Source organism: Periophthalmus magnuspinnatus, chromosome 13, assembly GCF_009829125.3.
Source record: "Periophthalmus magnuspinnatus isolate fPerMag1 chromosome 13, fPerMag1.2.pri, whole genome shotgun sequence".
Taxonomy (NCBI): domain Eukaryota; kingdom Metazoa; phylum Chordata; class Actinopteri; order Gobiiformes; family Gobiidae; genus Periophthalmus; species Periophthalmus magnuspinnatus.
The window spans coordinates 27,303,855-27,320,722 of NC_047138.1; the positions used below are offsets into that span (position 1 = coordinate 27,303,855).

At 40.4% G+C, this 16,868-nt stretch overlaps 1 protein-coding gene across 1 annotated transcript in view; it reads left to right on the forward strand.

Moving 5' to 3' along the window:
* LOC117379870 (calsyntenin-2-like) overlaps positions 1-16,868 on the forward strand; it is a 463,825-nt gene that overhangs the window by 252,769 nt on the left and 194,188 nt on the right. The window lies entirely within an intron of this gene.

Genomic DNA, 16,868 nt, shown 5'->3' on the forward strand with positions numbered 1-16,868 from the left:
TATGTCACTCTCTCCCTCTCTCCCCCTCTCTCCCTTCCCCTCTCTCCCGCTCCCCACCTCCATATATCATTCTCTCCCTCTCTCCACCTCTCACTCTCTCTCCCCCTCTCTCCCTTCCCCTCTCTCCCGCTCCCCACCTCCATATATCACTCTCTCCCTCTCTCCACCTCTCACTCTCTCTCCCCCTCCCTCCCCTCTCTCCCGCTCCCCACCTCCATATATCACTCTCTCTCCACCTCTCCCTCTCTCGCCCCCTCCCTCCCTTTCCCTCTCTCTTTCTCCCCCACCTCCCTATGTCACACTCTCCCTCTCTCTCTGTCCATCCCTCCCTTTTCCTCTCTTTTTCTCCACACCTCCCTATGTCATTCTCTCTCTCCATCCCATTTATTTATACAGAGTGAACTTTGAACTATGACCTTTTAGCCATGTTATAACGGCGTTCTCTTAGTGCTTATATTTTAATTGATTCATCCGTGTTTGATTAACCCATGTTCCTTGTTAAATTTTGTATTGACTGAAAGTAAGAAAGTAATAAATAGGATGACATTCAGCTGAGTTTCCAAGTCCAATTTTTATGGCAACTTTGACCTTCTATTTTTATTTCGTCACTTTCAGTTTTTGACATTGGAATCAGACATGGCAACCCGTCCAATTCAGCCGTGGTTTATCTTGTTGCTTCTATTTAGAGCTTGTTTTTGTGAAGCTGGGGCCACTTGTTTTGATTTGCTCTCTGAAAATCCGGCAACCCTGAATTTAGCCCTAAAAAAGACCTGCTGTGTCTGCTGTATATTTATAATCTATGACACCCGTGGATCATTATGTTCTAATTTGCACATTTTAAATCACAATATCCAGCTAAAACACCTTGATAAAAGAAACAAATCCGCTGACTTCCGTGTTAGAAAACTGCGGTGCCCAATGGGAGCTGACGTCGCCGTAAACATCATCAAAATAAAGAGCCGTGTAGCTGTTGGCTCGTTCTATCACCGATTAAGAAAATAAAATTGAAAAACGAAGTAAGTACGTCACATTGGGCGTGTACCAGTGGCGGTGAAAATGGGAATTGACCGGCAAAATGGCGTCTTGAAAATAAGCGATTCAAGATTGCTCAAACATGCACAAATCACTTCAGAAACAAATTCGAGAGGGTAAATGAGAAGGAAACAACTATAACATGGCTATAAGCTCTGAAAAGTCTAGTTTGCAGAATAGGTCTGCTTTAAACTGGCGAATTACAACTTATTGACCTCATCCTCTTCCATCTCTTCCATCACAGTGTTTTTTCTTGGGGCAGTTGGGACATAATTCCCCAGAGACACAGTTACACTATTTGTCCTGTAGGTTTGGTCCAGTGCTGTCTCTGCTCTTTTGTTGCCGGGTGATGTGTCTCTGTCTTGTAATGTAAGACTGTAAATATTTGCCTCTTCTGTACTGTTAGAGTTGAATCTTTTTTTTGTTTTGTTTTATCATTAACATCTGGGACGTGACTACAGACGACAAAAGGGTGAAAGCGGGGAGTGATCGGCAATATGGCGTCTTGGAAATAATTGGCTAATTCTGTCATGTTAAACAGAAATGTGAATTAAACATGCAGTGTGCCTAAAATGAAATGAAATCAAATACATCAAATCTCACCCTGTCAAATCAAATAAATCAAATGCAATAAATCAAATCAATTAAATACATTCTCACCCAATGAAATCAAATAAATCAAATTCAATGAATCAAATAAATAGAATAAAAATCTAAATAAATTAAATATATCAAATAAATTAAATTAAATCAAATAAAACAAATTAAATCAAATTAAATAAATCAATTGAAATAAATCAAATCAATCTCATTAAATCAAATCTAATTAAATGAAATCTTCTTCCCAAGTGCCATAAGATTGTACAATAAGGAGGTTGATGACAGATGAAGATCTGAAGAGACCTACAATCTGAATTTCCCCTTTGGGATAAAGGAAATCTTTTTGAATTGGATTGTGATTGAGTTTGCTTTGAAATTTTGCTCCCATCAAATCAAATAAATCAAACCAAATAAATCAAATCTTGTAAATCAAATCAAATCTCAACCTTAGGGACAGTAGCACACACTCACCCAGCAGCAGCAGCACAGATTTAGGAGCTCAGAACAAAACATCAAAACATGTCAGTAATTCTAGGGCATATTTGTACATTCTGAGTACGACTTCACACTGTTCTTGTAAATACTGTAATTACAACATTGACATTACATTTCTGAATACAATTTGTTGAACTGAGATAGATTTATTGTTTAACTTCATATTCCTAACAGCTGTTGTGAAGCACGTTTTCGTATAAAACATGGGAAAAGTCTGATAAGTGGCATGACTAAAGTGTCTCTTGGAAGGTTAGAGCGAGATGGCTTTGCTTTTCCATCTGATTCCCTAGTGGATCAGTAGTGTGTCTCGGTCTAAGTCTCAGTCTCTAGAGCCGGTCATCCCATAAGATCATTTGGAAAGGGCCGATCTTTGGTTTAACCTCCATGGCTAATATATTTTTTCAGACCTGATTTAGAATGATTGTATTTCAGACACAATCCTGTTCATTTGCTTTGTCTATTTATACTTTGATTTCACTTACTGTACTTAAATCTAGCAGTGTTTTCCAGCTCTCCTCTCCCCATTGGCCTAATGTTCTGTTCTAGGCTCCGGGCTCATTGTCAGAGCAGATGCAGGAGGAGGTTTCAAACAGGGTGATGCAACTGCCGGTAATTTACATATAAAGTGCCTTAAATGTATCTGGAGTCTAGAGCGGCGTCAACAGTGGCTCTCCCTGTATCCTCGCTATGGGAGTGTCGTTACATAACCACATTACATCCAGTTTGGTCAGTGGAGATGTGAGGCATAGGTATTTACAGTAAGGACCATGCACACACAGCGTTAATGGAATCTACCGTAATATGCTTGAGTTTCGCTATAGACAAAACATATAGACGTAAAACTTTTTCTTTTTTTTTTTACAGATTACAAATTATGAACATGTTTATTAACAGTTAATCAGGTTGTGGAGAAGCTGGCCCAAGTGATCAAAATAGGAGGCAGACTCAAAAGAAGTCCCATTAGACACATTTATTCCTGTGTAGTGGTACACCGTGAACACAAAAAATAATACATATTTACAAAATTAATGGTGCTCAACGAAAAACTAAGCAACCAAACTTAAACAACTGAAACAAAAGCCACGTGTACCCTGGCTACACTGGTGTTCCTCATCTGTCTAATTGCCCAGACTAATATACTTCCCTGTACCGGAAGCCCCACCCCTGGTCTACTCCATCTCTTGTCCAGGGGGCGGTGGGAGTAACATAAGCCTATATTCTATCAAACATCTCTCAGGCCCAAGTCCCTTTACTAACAGTGTTTAACTAAATAAACTATAAACACTTAGTTCATGAAACAAAAATACACAAGACATTAAGAAATAAACAAACTTAAATCAGTTTTTCCCCCTCCACATGGTCCGGCCCACGACCCCTCTCAAGTCTATAAAATGGCCGACATAGGGCACGCCCCCTCTTTGTCTGGACCATGCGGGGATGCAGGTAAGATGATTATTGGATTAAACTGAATAGACACATTTAACTAAATAAAATATATTTAACTAACAAATGTGTGGTGATGTAACTGATTACAACTAAACAAAACAAACCCGGGATAGTTCTATTTCGTTGAGTATTGAAGTTATTGAAAATGAACAAACATGTGCAAAACCAAATCACAGCACTATTAAAAGGGACAAAGGCCCACTTTGTCACACAGGTAACAATCAGTCAATTGAAAGTCCCATATTATGCAAAATTGGCTCTTGAGAGCTTTAAGCCATGTTATAATGCTGTTACCATCTCAAAAACATACCTGGAGTTGTGTTTTGTTTCGTTCACACATGTTTGAGCAATCCTTTAGAGGTCAAAATGCTCTGTTCCACCTTGTGATGTCATGAAGTGGTAGTTTTCAAGTTAGCAGCTGCCTTTTACCTTTAGTCCAGTAGAAACGGGTGATTCCAGGTCTGAAATCAGACAAATGACTTTAGTGAAGGTGTGTGGAGTTTACCACATGACATCACAAGGTGGAACAGAGTGTTTTCTGTTTGAGAGAAGAACTCAGCCAAAATAGATCAGAAACGGCACAGTATGGGCACAGTACTATTAAATGTGTAATATGTCACTTTTCTGGAGAAACAGCCGCCCCCTTGTTTGTCTCCATAGAGATGTTATTACTTTGTCTGGACAGTATGGCGTTAAAGGTATCTATCTTCATGAAGACGCGCAAGCCCAGATAAAATCAGTGCTTGCTCACAGTAAGAATAGTATTTTTTTTCATAAAACATCTGTATTGAAATAAATGCCATATACCGTATTAAGTCGCTCCAGAGTATAAGTCGCACCAATGAAAAAATGCATAATAATGAAGAAAAAAACATATAAGTCGCACTGGACTATAAGTCACATTTTTGGGTGAAATTTATTTTACAAAATCCGAGAGGCAAGTTATAAGAATAATAAAATAGACAACAACAGGCTGAACATCAGTACAACACAGTAACATATACAATACGATAGACGGCAGACACGATAACAACATTTATTCAGCTACATGAAGCATATACAGTGAACTGAATACATGTCTGGTATGGATAGATAGATAACAGTTAATCAGATAACTAAAGCATAAAAAACAAGCTAACAAGTTTACTCTCAATCTCACTTCAAATCACTAAATCCATTGAATTCTTCATCCTCAGTGTCGCTTCTCAATTCTGGAGGTAGATGAAGCACCGTTTCGCTTCCGTGTGGCTGTCATACTGGTACACAAGTCTAGAGTGCCCTTGCGTGGTTGTCAGTGTGACAATAACGAAGATGTGAAATTATATATTTTAATAATTTCACATATAAGTCGCATCTGAGTATAAGTCGCACCCTTGACCAAACTATGAAAAAATACGGTAGATATGTTTAATGCCATGCTATGGAAAATTCCAGGCAAAGCAGTGATACCTAAATGGAACATGTAGTACCACAAAAGTTACATAGTTAATTTGGTTACGGTTTGTAATTAGCTCAGGTATGAATGACATTATTATTAAGGAGTCTGCTCTGAGTTTCATTTCCGTTTTCGTTGTTTGTGTGGTAACCGGTTGAAGCCAGGGCCCAAAGCCAGGTGCAGCGTCTTGGATCATATGAACCAGTGGAGATAAGGCCGACTGAGTAAGGCTGTTTCAGACTGGAGCAGACAGACGGGTGAGGGGGGTGGAGACAATAAGATAACCAGTATCGTTATGGCAACAGTTCAGCTCAAATTTGGGTTTTGGCAACACAGTTAGTGGACTCGGGTAATTAGTCTGCAGAGATCTGACAACGTAATTTCCTCACGTGTCATCATGCCTCGTTTAAAAAGTAAAAAGTGTCTCTTTTTAGTTTGTGTATAACATAATTTGTGTGTATTTTATAAAAAACTGGGGTCAAAGAGTGGGCAAAGACATTCATAATTGTCTGAGCCACGACGTGCGAGGTTCGAGGTGACAGTAGCTCAGTTGGTAGAGCGTTTATCCACTGATCCGTAGGTTGATTCCAGCTTCCACAGATGAGTGCTGTCGCTGTGTCCTTGGGCAAGACACTTAACTCAACTTGTCCCCAGTGTATGTGTATATTGGTGTAGAAATGTGTGTGCGGTTCCTTGATGTAAAGTGCTTTGAGTCCCTTGAAAGTGGAAAAAAATGCTATATAATCTGTGGGTAGATAAAGACATGGCATCCCACACAAAAAACACACTCTCAAACAAACATAATGCAATATAGTAAAGTAAAGTGCTCAAAAGGAGCTCCACCAGTGAGGCAAAAACTGTGCTCAAACACAAAAGAAAGTCTTAAAATCATATGAGAAATATTAGCTGGTAAGTAAAAACGATTTAATATAATACTGGATAAAAAGGTGCAGAACTGTTTATTAAAGGACCCATATTACACTGTTTTTTGGTCCATGTTAAAATGTTGTTTCCTAATTCGAACATACCTAGAGTTGTGTTTTGTTTCTTTCACACATGTTTAACACACAAACCCTGCATATTTAGCCTGAGTTCTTCTCTAAAACAGAAAAAGCTCTGTTCCACCTTGTGATGCCATGCGGTAATACAGGAAGTGCTCCACTGTGTTTTTAAACTCCATACGCCTTCACTAGAATCATTTGGAAGATTTCAGCACTAGAATTGTCAATCTCTACTAAACAAAAGGTAAAAGTTAGCTGTTGATGCTTGAAAACTTCCACTTCATGACATCACAAGGTGGAACAAAGCATTTTGAGCTTTGGAGATATGGACAGACTAATAATAAAGGGTTGCTCAAACATGTGTGAATGAAACAAAACACAACTTCTGGTATGTTTTTTGAAGATGTAACAGCATTCCATTCTGTGTATTATGGGACCTTTAAGTATACACAGTTGAACCAAAAATGATTTGCTTTTTAAGAACTCTGACAATTATATTCAGCTGTTCTCTAATTATTTTCAAATGTTTTTCAGAAATATGTTTGCAGAAGCATCTGTTTGGAATCCGAGTGGGCCGTGTTAATCAGCGTACACTGAGATTCTTAAAACGACACAATAACCTCATTAGATCCCATTAGTGCCGATCGGCCCACAGATGCTGCTTTGTGATATCTGGGAGAGTTAACAGGATTTAACATACAAATTTAGATTATAACTTTACATAAACCCAGATTATCATTTTGAGAGTCTAATCCCATTTACTGTGCACAGAAATGGGCATTGGTCTTCATTTATTTCCTGGATAATAAAAAGGGAAATTGCGCATTATAGAGTCAAATTATATCATATGATTTTAGGATTGCCCAAGGACAAAACGACAGTATTCATCTAAGGGAGCTGGAATCGCACCGCCAACCTGTGAGCCAATGGATTCTTTATGTCAAGAACGCCAACCTTCTGATCAGTGGACAAGCACTACATCTATGTTGAAAAAACATTTGTTTGTTTGTGGGAGAGCAAAAGGTTCACCGGTTCGAATCTCGCTACTGACATAAACATCGTTGGTAAGGCAGGTTGGTAGTTTGGTCCCAGCTGCCACAAATAAATGCAATTTTTGTGTTCTTGGGCAAGACACTTCACCCACCTCACCCCAAGTGTCTGCATACACCGGTGTAAGAATGTGTGTGTGAATGGGTGAGTGGTTCCTTGGTGTAAAGTGTTTTGAGTGTCTTGAAGGTGGAAAAACGCTATAAAAAAGTGACCTTTTTAGCACGGCGACTTTGTATTGTGAGTGGTGTATCATTGTATCTAAGTGTGAAGGACCCTCTGAGTCCCGCCCGTGATTTAACCCGTCAAAAATGTGTTTCTTGCTCGTAAAGAAGCATCAAAGAACATCAGTGACAGTCTTGTTTTTCTGGTACATTTACTCCGGGTTAACTTTAAAATGTGGCTATGGAACAATCCACTCTTTCCAATTTGGATTTTTATGTCAATACTTGAGAAAACAATAGTTATTCCTGAAGTTTAAACTTATAAACATGTTCTCAAAGGCACGGGCTGTAGATATTAGTACATGCATCACCATATTGTGATTTTGTACTGGGAGTCACGTATTGTATCTAATCGTGAGGGAGCCTCTGATTCCAAGCCTTAATTTAACCCCAAAAATTTGTTTCTTGCTTGTAAATTGTCTTTGCATTTTGGATGAGTTGCTTCCCTATGGTTCTCATCCAACAAAATACCTCACAAATTGCTTCTTTGGCGTAAACAGCATTTCCTGAACCAGAGCCAGCAACAGGGCCTTTAAAAATGGGTTTAGTGACAAGCAAAAGCCATAATGTTGTTGTTGTTCATTTGTCATACCGCAGTCAATATGTACTCTTGGTTTCACTTTACCTCGACAACAAAACGATGACCACGAGTAAAAATAAATCATGGCGGTGCACATTACGGACCCAGTGAGCAGAGACCCCCATTAGACACACAGGGGTCGATGCTGGCCGTTTCACCCCGGTGTGAACGGTCTAGCCCGAGGGGAGGGGGGTGGAGGGGCGAGGTGGGAGGGGGCTCACAGCGAAGGCCATTCGGAGTTCAATGTGTTCAAATATCCATGGCAGAGTTTATGACCTCTCTAATGCCCCCGGAGGACGGCCTGAGCAGTGTGGGCTAAACACAGCGGACCAAGAGTGCAGCCTATAACGCTGTATGCGAGTGAGGTAATTAGATAAGAGCCGACACAAAGCAAAGATCATGGGGTTTTCAAAGAACATTAAGTGACTATTGTGTTTTGCTGGTACACTTAGCTATAAGCTGTGGTACAAACATGGACTGTATATATAAATGGACATAGCTAACCTGCTAGCCACCGCGTTCCAAATAGGAAGTGAGCATGGCCGTGCTTCCGGCTCCATCGACTCCAATTCACTTTGAAAAACTGTCGCCCCTCTCTCTGTAACTGCTGCTGTCAGCCTCAATTTTGGTCTTAAAATGTTTGTATTGACCCGTTCTATGTGATCCTGGTATTTATTTTGCTATTGCTGTTATGACCCAGCTTGGCTTTGGTCAGGGAGATAACAAAAAACAAGATGTAAAAAATGGCAAAATAAAGAAGTATTTTAATGAACAGGGTATAAAAAGTAAACTAAACAAAAGAGATCTAAAATATTTACACAAAAGGTAGCGTACGAGGTTTAAACAAAAGACTAATAAAGGATAACTAAGAAACAAATTTTACAAATACAGGACACAATCTTGACAAACACACTACCACATTAGACAAGACAGGCAAGAGACACATACAAAGTGGCATATCTGCCACAAAGGCCAGCAGCCTGGAGCAGGTGTGCTGAATCTTCTTAAATGGGGCAGGCGGCTGCAGATGAGCTACAGGATTGGCCAGGTGGGAAAATGGTCCTCCAGTCCGTAGGGAGGGCTCACACAGCCAGGATTTCATGGGGAAAGGGACAGATTCAATCACACACACACAAAACATAGGACAGACACAAAAAGGGAAAGAGCATAAGCCTTGGGGCCGTAACAATTGTCTCCTTAAATCAAGATATGAACATTAATAACCTAAATCAGGCGCCTTCTTTCCCCGAGGTCACTCCTGCTAACATCAGCAACATGTGTGATTGACAGCGTTGTCAAGCGCCTGCTCCGTGCTAAACCAGCGGTGCAGTTGAGAAGTGATGTTACCTTCATCAGCCTCGCCCTGGATTGGCTCTTTGGTTATATGGCTCCAAATGGCTCCAAATTGGCCCATACAACTGCTTCAATGGACTCAACCTACAGAGACCAAGCTGAGTTTTGCCGTGACAGTGAAGCTAACAACAGCAAGCATGCTAACACGCACCTCCTCATTATCGGACACCACTTTATAAGAAGATGTAGACAGCACACAGCAGGCATATTTTGACCTCAAGAGCTGCGGATACAATATATCTGTACACATTTTGCTCAAACACATCCTGTACAGGGCTTTTAATATATTTTGACTCGTCCACATGTTTGTTCCTTCATTTGTACTTTTGCTCAAATGGAGTGCTAAAGACCTCCTCCTCCTTGAAGCTTATCGGCTGTAGTTTTCTGTTTGATTCTTGGCATGAACTCGGTGTCTACCTGATTAAACCAATGCGTTTGCAGTGGAGTGTGGGCTGGAGCTGCAGCGTGGGCGCCAGATTGGTATCGATAGTCCTCCACGGAGCAGGCTTTGCTCTTTTCCAGTGCACAGAATTGACACGTTGCCCACTGGGATTCTTGATTACGTTTATTGACATATAGGAGCAGGTGGGCACATGGCATCACGCACATCTGGCACAAGCAGCGAACTTTTCCAACTGTGACAGACATAGTATTGATGTTGCATTAGCGCACATATAGATAATGTTAAAAGTGAAGGTTACATAAGGTTTATAATAACAATAAAACATGGAAAAAGTATTTAATAAGGAACTAACAGCTGAAGTAGAAGTAGAAGACCTATTGTGATTGTGTCTGTTATATAGTTATAATCTATGACACCCGTGGATCATTATGTTATAATTTGTACATTAAAAATTGCAATATTCAACTAAAAAAACTGAATAAAAGAAACAAGCACGCTGACTTCCACGCTAGAAAACGGCAGTGCCCAATGGGAGCTGACGTTGCGTTAAACATCATTACAACAAAACGCGGTGAAAACAGGGATTGATCGGCAATATGGCGTCTTGAAAATAGGCGATTAAAGATTGCTCAAACATGAACGAATCACTCCAGAAACAATTTTGAGATGGTAAATAAGAAGGAAACAACTATAACATGGTTAAAAGCTCTGAAAAAGTTGATTTAGTCTGACTTAAGACTGATTCAGGCCTAGTAACTACTGCTTAATGAAATGATTAGGGTATTAAAGCCATCTGACAGTTTTTTTTCTATCAGTAGATGGCACATGTGAAATCTGTACCCTCCTCCCCCTCACTTGGCCCCTCCCCTAGCCCCTCCCTTCACCTGGCCTTTGTTCAGCTCACCTGTGCTCTCTGGTGTTCTTCTTCCAAAGCTGGCACACTATCAAACAGCAGTATCTTAGACAGCATCTAGTGGTGATATGTGAGAATACAACACGGATGGGTCGGCCAATCAAATTACAGATCGTAGCTTTAAAGTAGGAGTTACTAAGCCTGAATCATTCTTAATAAACTATTTGTTCGAATATTTGTATGAATAAATTTTTAATGAAGTCTTTCATGCTTTTTAAGGCTAACGTGGTGCAGTTCTGACAAAGCGTTTCCAAGGAGCATCACTGGGGACACAGGTCTTCTCTGTAAGCGGTTATTGTACAGATACTATGGCAAGAGTCCAGTGGTCATTAGTAAAGCCAGATGGATTTATGGACTTTATGTGATTTCAATTAGTCAACACCAGATGCTCTGATGCTCCACATTATGATTCATTAAACCAAAGATGGGATGACATAGAATGAATAGAATAATAATGATATAATGTATGTGTTTCTTTATATGCAGGTTTCTTCTGACCGTCCAACAATAAATTGGCATCAGACTGTATAGATTAGTGGGGAGGGAGAGTTTACATGCTGTGTCCTTCATCTGTCAGGGCAAAGCTAGCATGCTGCAGTAATAGCATAGGTAGCGTCTAGTGATTTGAGAATACAACAGAGTCTGGTTGGCCAATTCATTTCCAAACTCTAGCTTCTGGAAGTACCACTTAAAAGTATGCCCTACCAGAAGTCAGAAGTTTGGACACACTTTCTTTTTTGTCTGTGTTTATTTTCGTGACTACTGACATCGTAGACACTCACTAGAGGCATAAGAGCTATGAATGGACACATATGGAATGTCATAAACAGAAAATAAACTCAAAATAACTCATCAAGAAGCTCATTGATAGAAGGCCAAGGGTTTGCATTGCTATCAACAATGTTCATTTTCATATTTTGTCTTCTGTGTGTATAAAAAAATGTAGAAAATGGTAAACTTACAGAAAAAATATAAGTTTTGTCCAAACCAATCAGCCTGAACGATTTGCAATTAGATAAAGTCTCTAACGCTGTTCATTCAGAATACAAGCCAAAAGTAGTTAATTTACTACCCAGGGAATTGAACCCCCAACTCACCCGCTCAGTGGCCAAAAAACTTCCCTGTCACCATTTGCACCAATTTTACCCGCACCAAACCAAATCTCCACCGCTCTCAGTCCAAGAAGGAAGTGATAGATCTGAGAGTGTGTGAAACGCCCACACTCATCGATTCGACACAACTACGGCAGTTCTCTCGTCTCTTTGCTGTGCTGTCTCTACAAACCAATCTGATTTACAAGTCCTGTTTCCCCCCCTTTTACTGTTACCCACAATGCACTTCAGCGACACATGCGGACCGTGCTGCGTTCAAAGACGGTGGGATGTCATTAACTCGGCGAGAGGGGCCTTTTAATGTAATTAACAAGAGGATGGGAAACGGGAGGTAGCAGGCGTCCCGTTCAAATCCTGTTGTGAATGTGTTGTTAATTAAAACTCGACATAAAATAGACTCTAGGCGTGCGTGATATTGACAAAAATGAGTAGCATGGTATTGTATTGAGATGGTATTTTGTTAGTCCAGCAGAAATGTGCTAAAACATGTTTAACTGTAGCTGGATTTTAATCATGAAAAAAGTTAAATCTGTGTAAAAAATATCCACAAAAATTCATTCATTTTCATTTTTAATTAGCTCTTCCTTCAGCCTTATTTGTTATAAGCATAAACTTTAAATATAAATGGACATAGCTAACGTGCTAGCCGCTGCACTCCAAATACGAAGTGCTCATGAGCACGCTTCCGGCTCCGTCAACTCTAGTTTCAATTCACTTTATATTGAAAAATTGTCACCCCTCTCTCTGTAAGTGCTGCAGTGAGGGGCGCTACCTTCAACATATTGACTCGCCTCTCCAGAGATCTGACCTGTATCTTGGCACTGGTTGTCTTCATGAAGATCGACAAGTTTAATGCCATACTGTTGCATTCCAGACAAAGCTATAGCATCTCCTCTAGAGATCAAACTTATGGTTCTTTTCATGGCCGACAGCGATTTAGAATCCAGAGAAGCTGATATACAAGGCCAGTTTTGATTATTTACCCCAAAATGATGTGATTTGAAATGACTCCAAACTCATCTACTACAAAGTGGATGTGAGTGCTGTGTAGTCACATTTTGTGCAGTGTTCTCTCGGCACTAAAGTGTGCAAATAAAGCGTTAAGCCTTTTCTACAGTCATACGGTTGGCTCAAACTAAATATCGACCCCTGCTAGAGATTTAAGGCCGGTAGCCAATATGCTAAAAAGCAGAGGTAGGGCCAAGTCGTTGTTGTGCAAGTCTGTGGTAAGTCTCAAATCTTTGGCCTCAAGTCTGAGTCAAATTCCAAGTCAAAGACAGGCAAGTCCAAGTCGAGTCCAAGTAAATGTATTTACACTTTGCACTTTTTAAATGCCTTGAAAAGATCTTGGTGCAAATCATTACTGACCTAATCCTAAGAATTAAGATTTAAAAGAGCTTAATAACTATTCTGCACTGAAATAGAGCAAAGGATCATGGTCTATGTAGTTCCCTTTTTTTAAGTTGTTAGTGTGAATGCTCAATAAGTAATAAGACATTTGACTACAATATGATAGATTTCAGTTATTGTTACGTCACTGGTAACAAACACATAATTGGGGAGGGACATGTTTCAGTTTGTTCCTGTAAAATGAAGCACCGAAAGCATTAACTTTTTGAGGAGAAGCATCGAGTCATCTGAAGTTACAAGGCTCAATTTGATTCAGTTCAATTTATTTTTGTAAAGCCCAAAATCACAACAGCGGTCGCCTCTTAGGGCTGAACAAGATCATTGATTTAACCAACAGAAAGTTAGAAAATCAACAATAAAACAGACATTGGTCAATAACAGACGAGTAGATTAATCAACAGAAAACCAGCAAATGGAGAACTGTCCCAGAGCGCCCTCTGTCCTTAGACTGTGCTTCTTGGCAAGGAAAAACTAAAAAAAAAAAACAGTAGGAAAAACAGAAACCTGCATTTCCATTTGCAGATAGAGTTCAAGTCTGTAGAGCTAGAGCCCACTCAACTAAGGGACAGAAGGAAGCTTATAGACTGAAGGTTAGGGGTCATCCTCGCCAAGCATTTGGTCGTCTTGAAGGGAGGATCCGGGTTTATGAAACAGGATCAGGGCACAGGAAGGGCATCAAGTCCAAGTCGACTCCCAAATGTTAGCCTATTTTATCAAGTCAAGTCTCAAATGATCAAAATAGCGGCTCAAGTCAGACTCCTCACCTGTGCCAAAAAAAAAAAAAAAAAAAAAGTCACCACCTGGATTTAACTAAGCAAATAGGTTGGGGTTGCTGCAGTTGGTCAGGTCTAGGTTCAGCAACTGTCTGTGCCCAAAGAATGAGGTCAGCTGACACCTGAATATACTGAATGACCAGGTTATTCCAGCAATAGATGTTTTTGTTTTTTTCCTGAGGCATATTCCAAGATGACAATGCCAAGATTCATCGGGCTCAAATTATGAAATAAATCTTGTGGCACTGCAGAAGCAAAATCGAAACAATACCACAGCGAATGTGTGCCGTGATCAAAGCTAAACGCGGTCCAGTGAAATATTAGTGTGTGACCTGTTTTTTGGTGGCAGTGTATATTGCCAACTAGTGTAATCTAATCTCCTTGAAAGCAGGTGAAGGGCTCTCCATGAGTTAAATTAAACAAAATTAAGAGTCAAACTGCAAGAGAGGCACGTACTTCTTGCATTCACTCCATAATACACCACAGCTTTGCACACTGCTTGTATAAAATTTAAAGTCTTCCAAATTGTCCCTTTTGCCGCTTACATTTCCAAACCAGCAGTTCTCCAGCCTTCACTTTGGCTCTCAGTTAAACACTGGCTTGATTAGTATTAACCTCTATCTCCAGAATGGACAGCTCCTCAATTGTGTGTGTTTTTGTCCCACGCCTGGCAACTTTATGAAGAGCATAATTACACTGTTTTCAATTTGTGTTCGCCGTAGAGCGAGAGAGAGGAGAGCCTATCGCGTCGCTGCAGACGAGCTGCTCTGAGTGAGTGCTTGTGAAGGCCACATTGTGTTCCTGCGCTAAAAGTGAGGGGGCAAATTAGCAGGGTACGCTACGAGGTAATTTCGGGATAAAAACAACTCAGGAAAAAGCAGAAAACGAAATAATGACAACTGTTCAAACCAGAAGAGGCAGCAGTATAATCGTGAGTGGATTACACGTTTGGTTGCCAGATAAATAGTCAAATTCAGCCAGAAATAACTATGATATTCTGTAGTCTGAATGAACTGGTGAATATTTGTTGTGTGTGGTTGTCCTAGAAACCAGCCCGCCAGTAGTGATGGATAGAAGTATTAGCATTAGCAAGTTCACAAAAAGCAAACAAAATCTGAAGCATTTTCAAAAATATATCGCTACAGAGAAATATCAGGATAAATGATAATATTGGAACTACTTTATGCCACTGATTAAGATTTAAATAAAGCAAGATAATCCCAGTGAACCATTTTTAAAGACAGTTTCATTAAAAGACATGAGCTGCAACGAATAAACAGCAAAATGAAGCAGCAATTAATCATAAAAGGGACTTATTTACTCCTCCACAGCTCAAATATTTCACATTACAACAAAAATACACTAAATCTAGGCACGTTTGTAAAGAAAAAGTACTCATTATAAATACTAAGGCCCAAAATATCCTCCTCCTCCTCTTTCTCCTTACCCCCTCCTCCTCTTCCTCGTCTTTCTCCTTACCCCCTCCTCCTCTTCCTCCATCTTTCTCCTTACCTCCCTCCTCATCTTCCTCCTCTTCTTCATCTTTCTCCTTACCCCCCCTCCTCTTCCTCATATTCCTTCTCTTCCTCATCTTCTTCCTCTTTCTCCTTACCTCCTCCTCTTCCTCATCTTTCTCCTCTTCCTCATCTTTCTACTTACCCCTCCTCCTCTTCCTATTTCTCCTTACTCCCACCTCCTCTTCCTCATCTTCTTCCTCTTTCTCCTTACCTCCTCCCCTTCCTCATCTTCTTCCTCTTTCTCCTCCTCCTCATTTTCCTCATCTTCTTCCTCTTTCTCCTTACTCCCACCTCCTCTTCCTCATCTTCTTCCTCTTTCTCCTTACCTCCTCCCCTTCCTCATCTTCTTCCTCTTTCTCCTCCTCCTCTTCCTCATTTTCCTCATCTTCTTCCTCTTTCTCCTTACCCCCTCCTCCTCTTCCTGCTTTTTCTCATCTTCTTCCACTTCCTCCTTACCTCCTCCTCGTCCTCATTTCCATCATATTCTTCCTTTTTCTCCTTACCCCCTCCTCTTCCTCTTCCTCCTCTTCCACTTTTGGAAAAAAAAAAAGCACTCATGATAAATATTGAGGCCCCAAATATATAGTTCCAACTTTCATGTAGTGAATAAGTTGATATAGTAAATATCATGACGGGCGTATCGAGCTCACATCTGGATATAAAACAACACATTTGCAGATTTACACAATTCTGCTGTTCAACTAGCTCAGTCCAGTGGGTTGACATCAGGGTTGCCAGGTTGAGGACCCAATCCCGCATTAACGCTCCAAAACCCACAAAAGGTACAGTGCCGCAGTATTTTTCCTCTCACACACACAGATACGAGATCCACAGAGCGCTGATGGCTTTGGATATGAAGATTTGTCACTGAAACTCGGGACGTTTATGAGGAAGTATTTTAAAATGAACTCATTTTATATGGAAAACAGCTCCGGCCAAACCAGCAGACAATATTATTTACCCGCGGCAACTCTTAAAAAACACCCAAAATTGCATCTATAAAACACTGTCGCAAAACAAATCAAAAAAATCAGTCTTGGTTATAAAAGTCTGCGTAAATGTTCCTGAGTGCAGTTTATTTTCAGTTACGCAGTTACATTTCTCCATTTCGATATTCTTCCTACCCTGTTATAGGTGACATTTTAAGGACTTTTCATAGTTCAAATGATATATTTAGTTTTATATTGCCAATTGCTATGGTAACGGTTTTATCTCGCCATTCCGAAACGCAGGGATAAACAACTGAGTGTGGGCCCATTGGTTGAAACACAGTATAATCAGACTTGTCTCTATGGTTGCTTGGCTGTAGGAGGATGAAAGCTGTAGATGCGTTACTGCGTGGATTTCTCTGTTTACATCCTTGCAGGGCTTTGGTCACTCTCCAGGTTTAGACATTCGCCCGAGGCAGCAGCCATGTTCCCATCAGCCCCTGCTCCTCCTCTCATCTCCTCTCTGTATCTCCCGCTTCCTATCTGTGTTTGGACGGCTTCCTTACCTCAGCCCACGTTTGCCGTCAAGTCGATTTTT